We start from the raw sequence: 20,845 nt of genomic DNA on the forward strand, positions 1-20,845 counted from the left end.
AGCTTCTGCACAGCAAAGGAAACAGTCATCAAAACAAAGAGGCAACCCACGGAATGGGAGAAGATATTTGTAAATGAAACTGCAGATAAAAGGCTGGTATCCAAGATCTATAAAGAATTTCTCAAACTCAATAAATTAGAAACAAATAATCAAATAAAAAAATGGGTAGAAGATATGAACAGACAGTTTTCCNGTAGAAGATATGAACAGACAGTTTTCCGATGAAGACATACAAATGGCTTACAGACACATGAAAAAATGTTCAAAATCATTAGCCATCAGGGAAATTCAAATCAAAACCACATTAAGGTAACACCTTACACCAGTTAGAATGGCAAAAATTGACAAGGCAAGAAACAACAAATGTTGGAGAGGATGTGGAGAAAGGGGATCCCTCTTACACTGTTGGTGGGAATGCAAGTTGGTACAGCCACTTTGGAAAACAGTGTGGATGTCCCTCAAAAAGTTAACAATAGAGCTACCCTATGACCCAGCAATTATACTACTGGGTATTTACCCCAAAGATACAGACATAGTGAAAAGAAGGGCCATATGCACCCCAATGCTCATAGCACCATTGTCCACAATGGATAAATTGTGGAAGGAGCTGAGATGCCCTTCAACAGATGAATGGATAAAGATGTGGTCCATATATACGATGGAATATTACTCAACCATCAGAACGAATGATTACCCAACATTTGCAGCAACATGGATGGGACTGGAGGAGATTATGCTAAGTGAAATAAGTCAAGCAGATAAAGACTATTATCATATGGTTTCACTCATTTATGTTACATAAGAAATAGGGAGATCGGTAGGAGAAGGAAGGGAAGAATGAAGGGCAGGTAAACAGAAGGGGGAATGAACCACAGGAGAGTATGGACTCTGGGAAACAAACTGAGGGCTTCAGAGGGGATGGGGTCGGGGATTGGGATTGGCCGGTGATGGGTATTAAGGAGGGCACATATTGCATGATGCACTGGGTGTTATACGCAAATAATGAATCATGGAACACTACATCAAAAACTAAGGATGTACTGTATGGTGACTAACATAACGTAATAAAAAAAATTAAAAAAAATAAAATAAAATACCATTCACAAAAATGTCAGATGTTTCTGACAGAATGAACTTCCAAAACTTTTCTTTAATTCACAAACTAAACGAACAAATGATCTATTATTGTAATTAAAATATTAAAATATTTCCCATTAAAATATTTGAAGACACTGGTTTATTGTCACCGTGGAAATGTTTGCAACGTTCTTCTGCTAATGTCTCTTAACACATCCATAGCTACAATCATACTTCTTGTAATTTAAAACACACACACACACACGATATCAAAAGTGAGTGAAACTTATTTAGCAAAATAGTCATACAACTGATTCAGAAGTTGAATTTTACACAGTTCTGCAACCACCCTGTTCAATTTCCATCCTCAGACACAGCATTTTAAATACCTGTTAACTTGTGAAGTAGGTATGATGCTTTCTTAGTAAATGTGTGTCTTCTGCCTTTCTTTTTCTCTGGCCAGTGATATCAGCACAGCCCCCATGGTGGGCAGTAAATGTTAACAAATACTTTGAGTAAGTTACAAGTTTATCAGCTTTTTTTGAAAAATTTATATTTGGTGTCTACTTTCTCACTAAACATGTACTTTTATTTTATTGAGTTCATTGCTGCTGAAAGTTTATTCTAAATTTATTTTAAAAATGATTTGACAGTGATATCCAGTGCAATAAATCATTAATTATAAAACTGAATGGTATAAGAAGTATGTTTAGTGCCAAGATTTTTTTTCTTTCCTCTTACTCATCTGAGGTTTTTGAGGATTTTCCCTCTCCACAGAAAAAAACAAAGACCAAAAAACGTTATCACTTTCATTATGAAGCAATTTATTCAGCCATATAATCTTTTCACACATTTAAAAGTTAAAATAAACATCAGAAATAAAGAGTAAGTATTCTCAGCCATGGAAACCATAGACAAATTCAACAGATCAATTTAGCACATTGGGAGAAAATATTTCTGCAGCTAAACCTGACATATTAATATTTTAATGTGTAATTAATTCCCAATTAACAAGAAAACATAAGAAATTCAAGAAAAAGTTGTAAAAATAATTTGCATAGGTAATTCATAGAATGGTTACAGATTTATGGAAATAAGCTCAACCTTCTTGGTAATCAAAAAAATGTAAATTTCAACAGCACTATGATACCATTTTACACCCTCATATTAACCAAAATGAGTAGGAAAAGATGATACACTGTCTTGAATGTGCTAACAGGAGCTCTCATGCTTTTCTGGTGGGAGTGTAATGAGTTGTTGCCCCTTGGACACAATTTGATATATTTGGAAAATAAGTAAACATAAAGTCCAAGGAAAAAAAAAATATTCTGACTCCTGGATACATACCTCAGAATAATCTCTCAGAATTGTGTGGGTTCTAGCACTATTTGGGCTGGGAGGCATATAGGCAGTCAGTTTGCATTAGAAAGAAATGATTAAGTAAAATGTGGCAAGACATCCTCTGAAATCAATGCCACAATTAAATTAACTGTGATAGAGAAACTACAGCAACTTGGGCAGATCATAAGGGTTCTGATTTTTTTTTTTACAGGAAATGGGAGAATGTTTACACCATAATACAAGTTATTTAAATAAGATATATAGATTCACAATACCTAATATATTTTTTCAAAGATCCCTCACATCCGGGGGCACAATCTGAACGTGTTAGAGTAGGTTCCTATGAAAGGAGAGAAAAAGAAGAGAAAATTGGAAGCCAAAGAAAAAGAATAGAGTTTGATAGACCAAACGAAACAAAGTAAACACGCTGTACCACTGATCAGTGAAAGTTGACTAAAGGAGGGTCTTATACACCCTGATGATAACAGCGTCCAAAGATGTGAAGAGTAAAATGAATTTATCTCGTCTGCTCTTAGAGTCCAACACAAAATGCACACACACATAAATACACGTGTATTTATCAGGACTATAGAATACCACCTTCTGAATGAAAAACAGTGAGAGCAAAAGACGGAACTAAATTTACAGGAAGTTATACACAGAAAGGAAGGCAAATGTTGAGATCATAAGCTTTGTAAGTGAAGGGTAGTAGAGTATGCCACCCCAAAATATGACCACTGGAGGTCAAAGCATGCCACCCCCAAATATGTCACTTTGATATATTGATTATTTTTAGCTCTAAGCATTGGAAAAAGAGCAAATGCAAAAAGAAGCTTTCTCTGAACACCCTTTATCTGCCTAAAGACAGATCCTTAAAAAGGAACGCAATTGTCATAAATTTTCTCCTCAGGAGTTTATCAACCTAGGAAAATTGACTCATCACAGTAAAGGAGACTAAAAGTCAAAACCACATCAAGACAATTCATCACAAACTATCTTACCTCCCATGGATTTTCCTAAGGGCCTGTTAATGTTTCCTAAGTATCATTTATTCTACTGGTAAGTGGCTTATCTCTCTCTTCCTTTTTCCCTATTGAGATAGTATTTAATCCTGAATTCTTTTTTTTTCTTTTTTTATTTTTTTTTAATTTTATTTTATTATATTATGTTAATCACCATACAGTACATCCCCAGATTCCGATGTAAAGTTTGATGCTTCATTAGTTGCGTATAACACCCAGTGCACCATGCAATACGTGCCCTCCTTACTACCCATCACCAGTCTATCCCATTCCCCCACCCCCTCCCCTCTGAAGTCTTCAGTTTGTTTCTCATAGTCCATAGTCTCTCATGTTTCATTCCCCCTTCTGATTACCCCCCTTTTCTTTATCCCTTTCTTCCCCTACCGATCATCCTAGTTCTTATGTTCCATAGATGAGAGAAATCATATGATAATTGTCTTTCTCTGCTTGACTTATTTCACTTAGCATTATCTCCTCCAGTGCCGTCCATGTTGCAGCAAATGTTGAGAATTCGTTCTTTCTGATAGCTGAGTAATATTCCATTGTATATATGGACCACAGCTTCTTAATCCAGTCATCTGTTGAAGGGCATCTCGGCTCCTTCCATGATTTGGCTATTGTGGACAATGCAGCTATGAACATTGGGGTGCATATGGCCCTTCTCTTTACTACGTCTGTATCTTTGGGGTAAACACCCAGTAGTGCAATGGCTGGGTCATAGGGTAGTTCAATTTTTAACTTTTTAAGGGACCTCCACACTGTTTTCCAGAGTGGCTGTACCAACTTGCATTCCCACCAACAATGTAGGAGGGATCCCCTTTCTCCACATCCTCTCCAACAATTGTTGTTTCTTGCCTTGTCTATCTTTGCCATTCTAACTGGCGTAAGGTGGTATCTCAGTGTGGTTTTGATTTGAATTTCCCTGATGGCTAATGATTTTGAACATTTTTTCATGTGTCTGTTAGCCATTTGTATGTCTTCATTGGAAAAGTGTCTGTTCATATCTTCTGCCCATTTTATGATTTGTTTATTTGTTTCTCGTGTATTGAGTTTGAGAAGTTCTTTGTAGATCTTGGATACCAGTCCTTTATCTGTGGTGTCCTTTGCAAATATATTCTCCCATTCCGTGGGCTGTCTCTTAGTTTTTTTGACTGTTTCCTTGGCTGTGCAGAAGCTCTTTATCCTGATAAAGTCCCATAAGTTCATTTTATCTTTTATTTCTCTTGCCTTTGGAGATGTGTCGTGAAAAAGGTTGCTCTGGCCGATGTCATAGAAGTTGTTGCCTATGTTCTCCTCTAGAATTTTGATGGATTCCTGTCTCACATTGAGGTCTTTCATCCATTTGGAGTTTATTTTTGTGTATGGTGTGAGAGAGTGGTCAAGTTTCATTCTTTTGCATGTAGCTGTCCAATTTTCCCAGCACCATTTATTGAAGAGACTGTCTTTTTTCCACCGGATGTTTTTTCCTGCTTTATCAAAGATTAGTTGCCCAAAGAGCCGAGGGTCCATTTCTGGGTTCTCTATTCTGTTCCATTGGTCGATGTGTCTGTTTTTGTGCCAGTACCATGCTGTCTTTGTGATCACAGCTTTGTAGTACAGCTCGAAATCCGGCATTGTGATGCCCCCAGCTTTGTTTTTCCTTTTCAACAGTTCCTTGGAGATTCGGGGCCTTTTCTGGTTCCATACAAATTTAAGGACTATTTGTTCCAGTTCTTTGAAAAATGTCCTCGGTATTTTGATCGGGATAGCATTGAAAGTGTAGATTGCTCTGGGTAGTATGGACATTTTAACTATGTTAATTCTTCCAATCCATGAGCATGGAATATTTTTCCATCTTTTTATGTCTTCCTCAATATCTTTCAAAAGTGATCTATAGTTTCTAGCATATAGGTCCTTTACGTCTCTGGTTAAGTTAATTCCAAGGTAACGCATGGTTTTTGGTGTTATTGTAAATGGGATGGATTCCCTAATTTCTCTTTCTTCAGTCTCGTTATTCGTGTATAGAAATGCAACTGATTTCTGGGCATTGATTTTGTATCCTGCCACCTTACTGAATTGTTCTATAACTTCTAATAGTTTGGGAGTGGATTCCTTTGGGTTTTCCATATAGAGTATCATGTCATCTGCAAAGAGAGACAGTTTGACTTCTTCTTTGCCGATTTGGATACCTTTGATCCCTTTTTGTCTTCTGATTGCTGTTGCAAGGACTTCTAGTACTATGTTGAATAATAGTGGCGAGAGTGGGCATCCTTGTCGTGTTCCTGATCTTAAGGGAAAGGCTTCCAGCTTTTCCCCATTGAGAATAATGCTTGCAGTAGGCTTTTCATAGATGGCTTTTATGAGATTGAGAAATGTACCCTCTATTCCTACACTCTGAAGGGTTTTAATCAGGAAAGGATGCTGTATTTTGTCAAATGCTTTTTCTGCATCAATTGAGAGGATCATATGGTTCTTGAGTCTTTTCTTGTTGATATGATGTATCACATTGATTGATTTGCGAGTGTTGAACCATGCTTGCATCCCAGGTATGAATCCCACTTGGTCATGATGGATAATCCTTTTAATGTACTGTTGGATTCTATTAGCAAGGATCTTGTTGAGGATTTTGGCATCCATATTCATTAGAGAAATCGGTCTGTAATTCTCCTTTTTGAGGGGGTCTTTGCCTGGTTTGGGGATCAAGGTAATATTAGCCTCATAGAATGAGTTTGGTAGCTTTCCTTCTGTTTCTATTTTTTGAAATAGCTTTAGGAGAATAGGTATTATTTCTTCTTTGAATGTTTGGTAGAATTCCCCAGGAAAACCGTCTGGGCCTGGAGTTTTATTATTTGGAAGGTTGTTTATCACTGACTCAATTTCTTCATAGTTAATTGGCCTATTTAAGAAATCTATTTCTTCCTGTTTCAGTCTTGGTAGTTTATAGGTTTCCAGGAAGGCCTCCATCTCTTCCAGATTGTTTAGTTTTTTGGCATATAGCTGTTGATAAAAGTTTCTAATAATCCTTGCAATTTCAATGGTGCTGGTCGTGACCTCTCCCTTTTCAGTCATAATTTTAATAATCTCAGTCCTTTCTCTTTGTTTTTGGACAAGTTTTGCCAGTGGTCTATCAATTTTATGGATTCTCTCAAAGAACCAGCTTCTAGTCCTGTTGATCTGCTCTACTGTGGTTCTGGTCTCTAATTCATTGATTTCTGCTCTAATCTTGGTCAACTCCTTCCTTGTCAGTGGGTTAGGCCTGTCCCTCTGTTGCTGTTCCAGTTTCTTGAGGTGAGAATATAGAAACTGCATTTTAGATTTTTCTATTCTTTTGAGTGAGGCTTGGATGGCTATGTATTTCCCCCTTAGGACTGCCTTTGCAGTATCCCATAGGTTTTGGACCGTTGTGTATTCATTCTCGTTGGTCTCCATAAATTGTTTAATTTGTTTTTTGATTTCCTGGTTTATCGAGTCATTCTTGAGCAGGATGGTTCTTAGCCTCCAAGTGTTTGAGTTTCTTCCAGGTTTTTCCTTGTGGTTGAGTTCCAATTTCAGAGCGTTGTGGTCTGAGAATATGCAGGGGATAATTTCAATCTTTTGGTATTGGCTGAGACCTGTTTTGTGTCCCAGAGCATGATCTATTCTTGAGAATGTTCCATGGGCATTTGAATAGAATGAGTATTCTTTGGTTCTGGGGTGTAGTGTTCTATATATATCTATGAGGTCCAACTCGTCGAGTATGGCATTCAAAGCCTTTGATTCTTTGCTTAGTTTTTGCCAGGGTGTTCTGTCTATTTCTGATAGTGGGGTGTTGAGGTCCCCTACTATTACTGTGTTCTTATCTATATGTCTCTTTATTTTGGTTAAGAGTTGGCTTGTGTATCTTGCTGCTCCCCTGTTGGGGGCATATATATTAATAATTGTCATATCCACTTGTTGAATACTTCCTTTAAGAATAATATAGTGCCCTTCTGTATCTCTCTCTATGGCCTCTAGTTTAAAATCCAGTCTATCTGATATGAGAATTGCTACTCCAGCTTTCTTTTGAGGTCCATTTGCGTGGAAGATGGTACTCCATCCCCTTACTCTAAGTCTGAATGCATCTTTGGGTTCAAAATGAGTCTCTTGTAGACAGCAAATGGATGGGTCATGTCTTTTTATCCAATCTGCAACCCTGTGGCGTTTTATGGGAGAGTTTAAGCCATTTAGATTGATAGAGATTATTGACAGATATGATTTTAATGATGCCATTTCTCTTTAAAGTCTTTGTATCGGTTGTGACTTGCTGCTCTGTATCACTCTTGGGGCCTTTTTACCTTTATAGAGCCCCCCTTAATATCTCCTGTAGGGCTGGTTTCGTGGTTACGAAATTGGTTAATGATTGGCGATTTTGGAACGTCTTTATTTCTCCATCAATTCTGAATGACAGCTTTGCTGGATAAAGGATCCTTGGCTGCATGTTTTTCTCTGAAAGAGCTTTAAAAATGCCCCCCCAAGCCTTTCTCTCATTCCAGGTCTCTGTAGACAGGTCTGACGTAATCCTGATACCTTTGCCTTGGTACGTGAGAAATTTCTTTGCCCTGGCCGCTTTCAATACTGTATCCTTGGATCTAATATTTGCGAATTGCACTATGACATGCCGTGGCGTAGGTTTGTCCTGGTTGAGCTTGGATGGGGTCCTCTCTGCCTCTTGGACACGAATGCTTGTTTCCCTTGCTAGATTAGGGAAGTTTTCAGCTACAATTTGTTCAAATATCTCTTCTAGACCTCTGTTTTTCTCCACCCCTTCAGGGATGCCGATGATTCTGACATTGGATCGTTTCATAGAGTCAGTAATCTCCCGTAATCTACATTCGTGGGCGTGGATTTTTTTAAGACCAGCTTCTATTTTCGTTTTTTCTTCTACTAACCCATCCTCCAATTCGCTAACGCGTTCCTCTGCCTCGGTGACCCTGGCCGTCAGAGCCTCTAGTTTTGACTGTATTTGGCCCACTGAGTTTTTAATTTCTGTCAGATTCGCTCTCATTTCTGCCCTTAGGGATTCTATATTCTCAGCAACGCTTTCTCTGATGCTTTTTTCAAGTTTACTCATCATCTTGACCATTGTTGCTCTGAATTCCATTTCTGATAATTGGGATACATCCATATGTATTAATTCTGTGGCCGAGGCCAATTCTGTGGCAGAGGCCACAGACTCATTATCTTTTCTTTGCTGGGGGGGACTTCTCCTTCTCGTCATTCTGATGAAGAGAGATTGCAGGGTTGTCCAGAGCCCAAGTGTTGACTGGGACCCAGGCCGTGCGCCCTTGTTTTATAGAGATCTTAGGGATGTGGGCTTCTTCCTTAAAGAGTTTATTTATTTATTTGAGAGAGAGAGAGACAGTCAGCAAGAAAGGGAACCCAAGCAGAGGAGTGGGAGAGGAAGAAGCAGGTTCCCGGTGGAGAAGCCCGATGAAGGACTCCTTACGGAGCGTTGTGATCACACCCTAATCCGAAGACAGGTGCTTGGTGACTGCGCCACTCAGGCGCTCCGGGTTGTGGGCTTCTTGATTTTTCAGCCTGCCTTCTGGGGGAGGGGCCTGCCTGCCGGTACTCAGAAAACCCTGTTTGGGTAGAGTCTCTGTGTCCCTTGCGAGGGGGGATGGGGATGGGCACCCTGTGAGCCGGTATTTCCGGGCTTTTGTTCTCTGGCGGCTTTCCCTGGCGGTTTGCTATGCCTCTTCTGAGAGAGCAGCAGCGGCTGAAATTCAGCCTCTGTCTCAGAACAGAGGGATCGCGGATCGTTCTCCACTGATGTTCTGGCCACTTTAACTCTGTTTCTGTTGGTGCTGCTCAACCCTGCAGCATCCCGGGCTGTGCGCCCCACACCCGGCGTCCCAGCCCTCACTTCCAGGGCCGGCACGTCTCTGTCCTTTGTGTTTCCAACCCCGCCAGCCGCCAGCCGCCCCGCGCGGGCTCCCGGAGCTCCCCGTCTCAGTCTGGTGTCTCACGGGTGCTGACCGCGAGTCCGCCTGCTCCCCCGTGCAGGTGGCCCTCCAGCCGCCAGCCGCCCCGCGGACGCTCCCGGAGCTCCCGGTCTCAGCCTCGATCCAGTGAGCACACCGGAGCTCCGGAGCTCCGTGAGATGCTTGGTGGTGCACGCTCCCGGCTCACGGACTCAGTCTGCTGTTTCCAGAGTGCGGTTCCGCGGTCCGCCCGCTCCCCGGTGTAGGTGGCCCGCCAGCCGCCCTGCGCGCGCGCTCCTGGATCTCGCGTTCTAAGTCTGCTGTCTCGCGGGTGCCGTCCGCGAGTCCGCCTGCTCCCCCGTGCAGGTGGCCCGCCAACCGCCAGCCGTCCCGCGTGCGCTCCCGGAGCTCCCTTCTCAGCCTGCTGTCTCAAGCGTGCGGGTCCGCGGTCTGTCCGCTCCCCCTTGCAGGTGGCTACCGCTTCCCGGCGCCCTGACACGGCGGCTCCCTCCCCCTTCTGTTTAGCTTCCGATATCTGTGCGCGGTTTCACGGCTCCCCGCTTCGTACCTCGATACTCAGCGCTGGAGATGTTCATTTGTAGAGATCCAGATGTATCTTCCTGCGTCTCAGGCTGATTCCGTGGATATTCCCTGCTGGTCTGGTACCTATCCAGCTCAACTCAGGGGACCGGCTGAAAAAGGGGTCCCCTACTCCTCCGCCATCTTAACCCAGATCTTAATCCTGAATTCTTAACCATCTCTGTGGAGTTCCTTATTTGTTCCTGGTTATTTCCCATATGTAAATGAGGTAGACATGTTAATAAACTTGTTTGTTTTTTTCTTATTAATCTTTTATTACAGTGAGTCTCAGCTAAGAATTCATAGGGGTAAAGGGAAAATTGTTTCTTCTTCTCTACATAAATGTATAGAATGGAAGTCAGGCAGCCCTAAATAGTAATAAAGAGAATGGTTCCTACAGCCAGCATAAATCTTTAGGTGTGTAATATGAATTTTCTACCCCTTCCCACCCATATTCAGTGGGGTAGGATCGTATCCAACTAAGGATACGATACGGTGTATTGTATGCCATTGAAAAATATATTTAGAAATATGAAGAGGTCACCCTGTTTGACAAAGTGAGTTGGGGATATTAGATGTGGAGAAGCCTGAACAATTTAAGGAAGTAAGAAAAGCAGAAATCACAGGAAAGCCTTTGAACGCCTACCTGTAGGCTATCCGAATGAACTTCTGGTGCAATTAGCCTAAGTGTTTAAGGAAGAAGAATACCTCAGGGACTTTTTTGTTATCTAAGGTTGAGGGATGTCAACTTTCTCTAGCATTTAAAGCTTCTGTTTTCTGAAATTTGAAAATATAAAGATTCACATTAAGTAAACAGGGAAAAAGTTATATTTTTATAAGTACATGAAGATGAATCGAAGAACAGACTGAAAGTACTTTTTCTATCTGAACCACTCAACTCGCCTTTGATTACATTTAAATTACTCTTTTCTTGATTTTAATTTTGCATATTTATTGTGCATTGAATGGACAAATGCCAATTTTCAGTATGCATTTCTTTAGTGTTTGGTGCACTATTATTTTACAGGGTAATTTTGTCCTGAGTTAAAATGAATAGATGTTTGCTAAATCAATCCTATTCTTTGAAAGTTAATCCTATGTTAATAAGGGTTAAGAGTCAATATTGCTGTAATTCAGTTTCATATTTCCTTATAAAAAAGCTTTTTTTGCATTCTAATATAAAAATAACAGCTTGATTGCAAAATAAAAGTTCAATAGTGGCATCTTATATGAATTCCATTTACTTTTTAAATAAGAAGTGTGCTAGTAGAAAGAAGTGAATCATAATACGTACTTAGAACTGCTTGTGTTTTTTTCCCATATTATTTGTTAAGAAGATGTCCTTCAGATTAAAGTTATAATTATAAGCATACTGGAATGTTTCAATTAAATACAGAAAGAACACTTGATTGGAACTGAATTATAGAAGCTGGCCTCATGCTATGAAATTTGCTATGAAAAGTTTACTCTGCACAAATGTAGAGTAAAACAAATGTCTATGTACCTATCAAAAATTATCTACATTTTGCACCTTATTTTTATCACTCCCCACCCCATTTTATTTCATAAAATATTTTAAGACATAATGCAGTTTGTACTGTTTAAACGAAAACCACAGGCCCCAAATGATGTCACTTATGTTAAAGCACCAAGTCAATAAATCAAGTCAATACCCAACCTAGCTGCAGTTTTATCCCCAACAGAAATGTAACTTTTAACAGGACAAACTGGAATTTCCTGGTCAATACTGGGAGATAATTCCCTTATAGACTTTTCCCATTCCCCTTAAGAGCGCGACCTTGCTTGAAACAATACATTCCTTGCTAATAAATTCCTTTTATCCACCCCCTCTCTACCTTTATTTTTTATTTTTTTAATGTTTTTTTATTATATTATGTTAGTCACCATACAGTACATCCCTGGTCCCCTCTCTATCTTTAAAAACCTTCCATTTCGTACAGCTCCTTGGAGCTTTCTACTTGCTGTTCATGAATCATCTAATAAAGCCAATTAGATTTTTAAGCTTACTTGGATTTTGTTCTTTTAATAGTACTTAAATACTTCCAAATAACCACCAAAACCTGACATTTCCTTATATAACCATAATACCACTTCCACACTTAACAAAATTAACAATGATCTCTTAGTATCTAATATAGTGTAACTGCTTTACCCCCATACCAGCTCCAGTTAAAATATTTTCAATTTAACATGCATTTGTTGTGTCTCCAAGACACAGTCTAGATTTTGTGGCTTCAAAAATAAATAAAGTATAACTCATGCCCTCAGGAAGATCACAGTCCAGCAAGTAAAATACCATAGCAGGCTGACCATTAAATAATAAGGACACCAAGGTTAAAGAAGCACTATAAACAAAGAATGGTGGGATGCCGGGTAAGGGCACCATTGATTCTGCCCAGAAGAGTTGCTGAACTCATCGTAAAAGAGATAATATTTTGGCTGGGTCTGAACAGATTATGTCTATTATTTGGTAGTACAAAACCTGGCCTACACTAGAATGTACAAATAGAGATTTGTTTCTCTTCATGATGAAAAATGTGGAGGTAGGAGCTTGCCAGCTTTGTCAGTGAGCCACAGTTGTTGAGCAAAATCAGGTCCCACATCTCTTTGATTCAACTGACGTTTTTTATGCTTTTAAAAATGGGCACTGCCATTCCGGATAACATGTCCAAATTCAGGAAAGAACTAGATAGAAAGCTCTAGTAATTCTGCCTCTTTGGTAAAGAAAGCAACATTTCTCCACTATAAATTTTTTATATTCCAGTTGTGAGAATTTTGTCCCCTCCCATCTTGAGCTGAAAAGGTATTTGAGAGGAGAATGTCTAGATTTTCTAGACTCTGGAGTGAAAGGCCATAAGGAAAGAGTTAATGTGGTTGGGGTTGAAATAGCCAATACACAGGGTCAGTCACAGTTGAGTAGAGATTCACCACATTGACAAATGCGGAAATAAAGTTTAAGGCCAAGAAATACAAAGTAAAATCAAAGACAAGGGGACATGGAAATACAAGGATAGGTAATTTGGTGTGAAAAGAGGTAGGGATGAGAATGGGATGATATTCATGAATTCTGTGCATTACACAGCATTAGCTGTGTTTAATAGCATAAAGATCTGTATTAAAAATATCAGTTTAAAGCTTTATGGAGCTACATAAAAGCTTCCCCCCAACCCCCGTCAACAATGGCATGGAAGACATTTGCTTGTCTGTCTTTATTTTTTAAACTTATTACTGCAAAGATCATGAGCACCATAGACCAGTTTAATCAAAATTTTTGCATACTTCTTAGGTGTTAGACACTTTGTCAAGCCCTGGAGTTATAAATATGGACTGTACTCTGAAGAAGTGTTGAATTAAGTGGTAACGTAGTAAAATCATGTTCCAATTTTTAAGAACCTACTCTAATGTTTTATTAGTAATACTGAAATCAAATTATGATTTTAGAGGCATTTCCTCATTAAAGTCCACCGTACCTTATTAAAACCATAGTCCATCTACAAATAAATTAACACGTTCTTGCAATATGTTCATTGTGATTTAGTATCTTTATTAAATTAAGGGTTTAAAATAAATGTGAACATGAAACTGTAAAAACCTCTTTTAAAAATTATTTTAATTCATATTTAATAATTCCCCAAAAAAATCCAGAAAGGGGAAAAATAATCTTACAGGAAATAATTTGGATCCATCAAGAATTCTTTTTTTTCCTTTGTTTTTGTTCCTTTTTTTTTTTTTTAGTTTTTATTCAAATTCCAGTTAGGTAACATACACTGTAATATTAGTTTCACGAGTACAATATAGTAATTTTGCACTACTTTGATTGAGAAGGAGTTGGGGAGCAAAGAATGTATATAGGGAAAAAACTCTGAGATGCAATTTAAGGACCTTCAGGACAATGATATAGGGTATTACTTGCAAAATTAGGCTCAATACTTAAAATACTATTAAAGCCTCAAAATGTTTTTGCTATATTCTAGAAATTCTGTATTTAATTTTTTTGGCTTGGAAATTGAATTTTGCCAATATATACAAGTGTGATGAAATCCTCTGGATTGGACTTATACAAACTAAGCACAGAAAGGGGGGGAGGGAGGGAGGGGGGAGGGATCCATGAAAATGCTAGCATAAAAAAAATAGAACTAAGATTGGGGAAATGACAGGGAACTTAGCACTTTCTCATAATTAACAAATGTAAATTGAAGTCCTATTCTAAATGCAGTAGTGTTCTAGATGTGCACAACATGAAATCAAAATACTCAAGGTTTCTCCTTAAGAAAGCTTCCATTCAACTAAGGGGTGTCAAATTCAAAATGTTTAATTAATATAAGACAAAAGAAAACATATAGCTATAATACTATTTGAATAATTGAGGTGAGTGCTATAAAAGGAAGCCATCAGATGGCTAATTCTAATTAGGTTGTCATGGAAAATTTCCTTCAGGTGCCATTTAAAGTTGAGGTATGAATGTCAAAAAGGATTCTGTTGTTATAAAGTCAATAGGATGAGTATTATAGGCAGCGGAGATGTTTATGGAAAAATCCTAACATAGAAGCATCTTGACATATTTGTGAAACCAAAAATTTCCAATGTGGCTTAAGCAGAGTGAATGAGTCAGAAAATGGTATGAAACGAGGATGGAGTATGCAAGAGCAGATGACATAAGTCCACATTCAGGACATGGAGTTTAGATTATTTTTCCCTAAATACAATGGGAAAGTGCTAGAGAATTTTAAGCAGGAAGGTGAAATAATAATGCATATTTTTTTAAAAAAAGACAATTCTAGTTGTGTGATGATTTAAATGGCAACAAAAATGGAAGCAAGGAAAACATTTAGGAGACTATGGTGGCATTCCACGTCAGAGATGATGGTAACATAGCCTAGGGAACTAAACAATGAAGAGACATCAATTCAAAATATATTTTCCCAGGAGATTTGAAAGAAAATATAGATGGTTTGTATGAGGTGTGTATCAGTTAAGACACTTTGTTTTTGGTTTTTGAGGCTTTTTTAGTTAAGATACTCCAAAATACAAGGAAATTAATATCTAATTGAAAGAGGCTTAAGAAATGTCATATAATAAGAAACATGGAGGAAAACACTTCCAGAATTAGTAATATAATCAAGTATCCAGGATTGTTCTGCCTTTTTATATCTGAAGTTGTTGACATTATTGGCTTGGTTCTTAGGCTTGTTGCCTCATCATCAGAGATAGCTGATATAGACCCATGTGTCTTATGTGTATGCGCCAATTTACAGAAGATGAAAGAAGGGATTATCTCTTTTTCCTTCTGTGCTCCCCCTTTAATGAATTTTCCTTCAGTAGGTCCAACTCTATTATCAAAACTCATATTTACTTTCTATGATAAAGGGAACAGAAACAAGGACAGCTCTGGCATTTTTAGCTTCTCTTGTGAGAGGCGGACTTTGGTAGTCAGAACTAAAGATGCTATTTAATTTCTTCAATGTAAACTTATACATTCCCTTCAAAAAAAACCCTATTATTTTCCGTATGTATTACATAGCAGTGAGATTTAGCTATTCAACAAATTCCATTTGGCTATATAATTGACAAAATGTTTATATGTGGTCAAAGCAAGTGCTGTCCAAAAACATGTATAGATATCTAGACATTGACCTAGTCTGGATTCACATCAGCACTTTTGGGGATAGGGAGCTGCAGCTGTTTATGTCAATATAATGTTAAAAAAAAAGATGCAAAATTTCAAATAATGTTAAACTGTTCTCATATCTACTAATGAAAGAATAAACATGAACTTTTTAGTGTCAGTGATATACTATATGTATGTTTATTCATTATGAATATATGATGTGTGAATATATAAAATTTAATACATTATATCAATTAATGTAAGATACTATGTTTATAGGAAGCTAACAATCCAGGAAAATAATGAATACATAATGAATTAAAACTTAGTCACAAAGTCTGCCTTAGGCTCTATCTACAGAGAAATAATTTATCAGGATAAAGCAACCCAGTTAAAGAATGTTTTAATAATGTTCGAAAATTGCTGTAGGGATACCTTGGAAATATTGCAGGTTTGGTTCTAGGCCATTGCAATAAAGCAGATATTGTAATAAAGTGAGTCAAATGAATTTTTTTGTTTCCCAGTGCATATAAAAATTATGTTTACACTATACTGTAGTCTATTAAGTGTATAATAACATGTGTCTTAAAAAATAATGTACATATCTTAATTTAAAAATACATTATTGCTAAAAAAAAGTGCTCTGGCTTTCAGCAAATTGTTGTAATCATTTTGCTGATGGAGGGTCTTGCCTCAATGTGGGTGGCTGCTCACTGATCAGGTAGTCTTTGCTAAAGGCTGGGGTGGTAAAATAAGACAATAATGAAGTTTGCGCATGTATCAACTCTTCCTTTCATGAAAATTTTCTCTACATCATGAAATGTTGTTATGGCATTTTACACATGGTAGGCTTTCTTTCCAAATTGGAGTGAATCTTCTCAAACCCTGGTGCTGCTTTATCAATTAATTTTGTATAATATTCTAAATCTTTTGTTGTCATTTCAACAGTCTTCATAGCATCTTCACCAGGAGTAGATACTAACTCATGAAACCATTTTCTTTGCTCATCCATAAGAAGGAACACCTTATCTGTTAGAGTTTCATCATGAGATTGTGGCAATTCAAATAATGACAATGACAAAGCTTGAATACTGAGAAAATTACCAAAATGTGACACAGAGAAAGGAAGGGAGCAAATGCTGTAGGAAAAATTGTGCTGATAGACTTGTTCAATTCAGGATTACCACAAACTTTCAATTTGTAAAAGTCAAAATATCTGTGAGACACAACAAAATGAGGTGCAATAAAACGAGGTATGCCTGTATAACATCACATAATTTAATATTTCTAAGGTATACCATAGTTGAATTACTAGCATGTTCTCTGCACAATTTCCAAAAAAAGTTGCTGATGTTTGCAGCAATCAAGGAAGTTTTTAAAATGTTTCCAGTAGAAGAGATAAATTTGCTTATAAAATTAATATTAATCTTTAAAGTAAGTAGCAGGGTTTTGAAGAGATTTACCCTTCACAGAAACAATTTCTCAAAAGATGACTGTCAAAACACAATTCTGATATAACATTCAGGTTATGACATTTCAAAGAAGAGCTGGTTGATTAATCAATAAACAGTTGATAAAGGACTATTCTCCACAATGAGAGGTCCCCTACCAGTTCCTGATGGAGCCTGGACAGAGGGATAAGTCTCGTTTGTAAACTGTAATAAATACTCTGATAATTTGACTTACAGATAAAAAAGAAAAGTGCTAATTAAAAAAAATGTATTTTCCGGTATATACTAGTATACTTTGAATAAAAAGAGAAAATCTCATGCTGCTGGTGCTGGAAGATCCTGTTCTCCGTGTCTCTAGGGCGTTCCCATTGGTAATTTTTATAGATACCTATCTTTCATCCATGAACCTTTTGTTTTTCCTTTAACTGCTGTGGAACGGAAAACTGGATGAAACAGTAGTGAAATGACAGTAAATCTCAATAATCTCAAAAGAGGAAGAATGATTCTAATGCCAGAAGAGGAAAATATCAAGGTTAAAGTGTGAAGTGAATTTCTGTGTTCCCTGTTACCGATGCGTTTACTACTCTATACTATAAAAATGAATTTACCGGGGCGCCTGGGTGGCGCAGTCCTTAAGCGTCTGCCTTCGGCTCATGGCGTGATCCCGGCTCAGGGCATGATCCCGGTGTTATGGGATCGAGCCCCACATCAGGCTCCTCAACTATGAGCCTGCTTCTTCCTCTCCCACTCCCCCTGCTGCGTTCCCTCTCTCGCTGGCTGTCTCTATCTCTGTTAAATAAATAAAATCTTAAAAAAAAAAGAATTTACCCACAAAATAATAATAGTTATAATCCAAAAACACAAAACACACAACTTGTACATATCTTTAAAAGTAAAAAAAAAAAAAGAAAAAAGACTATTGCATTTGAATTATGCTTCTTTTTTTTTTTCTCTTTCAAAGATTTTATCTATTCATTTGACAGAGATAGAGACAGCCAGCGAGAAAGGGAACACAAGCAGGGGGAGTAGGAGAGGAAGAAGCAGGCTCACAGCGGAGGAGCCTGATGTGGGGCTCGATCCCATAACGCGGGAATCACGCCCTGAGCTGAAGGTAGACGCTTAACCGCTGTGCCACCCAGGCGCCCCATTATGCTTCCCTTTTTAAGCAGTGTATTCAAAAGATAGCGCTTACACTCTATCAAAATTTGTGGGATGCCACAAAAGAAGTGCGTAGAGAAAAATTCATAGTCATTCATGTGTATATTAGAAAAGGAGAAAATCTAAAATCAATAACATAAGCTTCTAGAAAAAGTAGAGCAAATTTAATCCAAAGTAAATAGAAAAAATAATAAAAAAGCAAAAATCAATAAAATTGAAAACAGGGCATCAGTAGACAAAATTTTATAAAAGAAAAAAAAAAGGCTGGTTCTTTGAAAATATCAACAAAATCAAAAGCCTTTAGCCCAGACTAATATAAAAAGAGGACACAAATTACTAATATCAAAAATGAAAGTAAGGACATCACTACAGATACCATGGACATTACAAGGATAATAAAGGATTAATGTGAACAACTCTATGCCCACCAATTTGATAACTTGGATGAAATGGATCAATTCCTTGAAAGCCACAATCTGTCAAAATTCACACAAGAAGAAATAAACTGAATAAGCCTATCCAAAATTGTTAAGATGTGAGTTTTTCACAACTTGATCTTCAGATTCAATACAATCCCAGTCAAAATCCTAGCAAGTTATTTGGATATCAACAAACTGATTCTAAAACTTATATGGAGAGACAAATGACCCAGGATAGCCTATATAATATTGAAGGAGAAGAACAAAATTGGAGGACTGCCACTATTCAACTTCAGGACTTACTATGAAGCTACAGTGAAATCAATAAATGCCATATTGAAGTGACACTGTGCTATTGGTGAAAGAATAGACAAATAGATCATTGGGGGGCGCCTGGGTGGCTCAGTCATTAAGCGTCTGCCTTCAGCTCAGGACGTGATCCCAGGGTCCTGGGATTGAGCCCTCCATCGGGCTCCTCTGCTGGGAGCCTGCTTCTTCCTCTCTCACTCCCCCTGCTTGTGTTCACTCTCTTGCTGGCTGTCTCTCTCTCTCTGTCAAATAAATAAATAAAATCTTAAAAAAAAAAAAAGACAAATAGATCAATGGAAGAGAACAGAAAGCCCAGAAGTATACATAATTAGAGTCAACTGATCTTTGACAAAGGAGCAAATGCAATGCAATGGAACGATGATAGTCTTTTCAACAAATGATGCTGGAATAACTGAACATCTACATGCAACAAAAAATTAGCTCAAAATAATCACAGATTTAAATGTACATATAAAATACAAAACCATAAAACTTAAGGAACTTAGGGAAAAATATAAAGGATCTTCATTATAAAGATGATTTTTTGGTAAGAGACCAAAGACACAATCCATGAAAGAAATAATTGATAATCTGGATTTCATTGAAATTAAATATTTATGCTCTGTGAAATCTGTTAACTAAATAATAAAATGAGAAACAACCTGGGAGAAAATATTTGCAAAAGACGCATCTTATAAAGAACTGGTGCCTAAAATATACAAAGAACTCTTAAAAATAATAGAAAAACAACCTGATTGAAAAGTGGGTCCAGAGACTTTCATAGACATTTCACCAAAAAAGATATACAGATAGAAAATAGCGCATAAAAAGATGCTCCACATAATTTGTCAGAAGGGAAATGCAAACTGACACAACGAGGTACCAAATTGCACCTATTAGAATGGCTTAAATCCAGAACACTGACAATACCAAATGCTTACAAGGATATGGAGCAATAGAAGCTCACATTCACTGTTGGTGGGAATGCAAAATGGTAAAGATACTTTGGAAGAGAGTTGGGGATTTCTTACAAAACTAAACATACTCTTAACATGATACATCAATCACACTCCTTAGTATTTACCCAAAGGAGATAAAAATTCATGTCTACACAAAAATGTGCACACAGATATCCAAAGTAGCTTTCTTTACAATTGCCAATGCCTGGAAGTAACCAAGATGTCCTTCAGTAGATGAATACATAAATAAACTGTGGTACATCCAGACATTGGAATATAACACTGAGCTAAAAAGAAATGAGTTATCAAGCCACAAAAAGACATGGAGGAAACTTAAATGTATATTACTAAGTAAAAGAGTCCAGTCTAAAAAGGCTACATACTGTATGATTCCATCTATACACATTCTGGAAAAGGCCAAAGAATGGAGACAGTGGAAAATCAGTGGTTGCCAGGGGTTCAAAGGAGGGAGGGATGAATAGGCAGGGCACAGATTTTTAGGGCAGTGAAAGATACTATAATCTAAGATACTATAATGGTGGATATGTGTCATTATGTATTTGTCCAAATCCCTGAATATAGAACACCAAGAGTAAATTCTAATGTAAACTATGGATTTTGGGTGACATGTGTCAGTATAGGTTCATCATTTGTAACAAACATACCATGCTCGTGGGGGTTGTTGATAATGGGAAAGGCTATGCATATGCATGGGTAGGAGGTATATGGACACTTGCTATACATTCTGCTCAATTTTCCAGTGATCCCAAAACTGTCCTAAAAAAGAAAATCTCTCAATTAAAAAAAAATGTGCTTTCCAACTGAGAAATGAATGATATGCATCTCTTTTTGGTTTTAGTTAGCTACACACGACTGGTTTGTACATTCAAACTCCATAAAATATACTTTGCCTGTTATGATGATAGAATATCTTTCATGTCAAATGCTAAATAAAATCCTGTAGGACTGATGACACAGTA

Source organism: Ailuropoda melanoleuca, chromosome 9, assembly GCF_002007445.2.
Source record: "Ailuropoda melanoleuca isolate Jingjing chromosome 9, ASM200744v2, whole genome shotgun sequence".
NCBI lineage: Eukaryota > Metazoa > Chordata > Mammalia > Carnivora > Ursidae > Ailuropoda > Ailuropoda melanoleuca.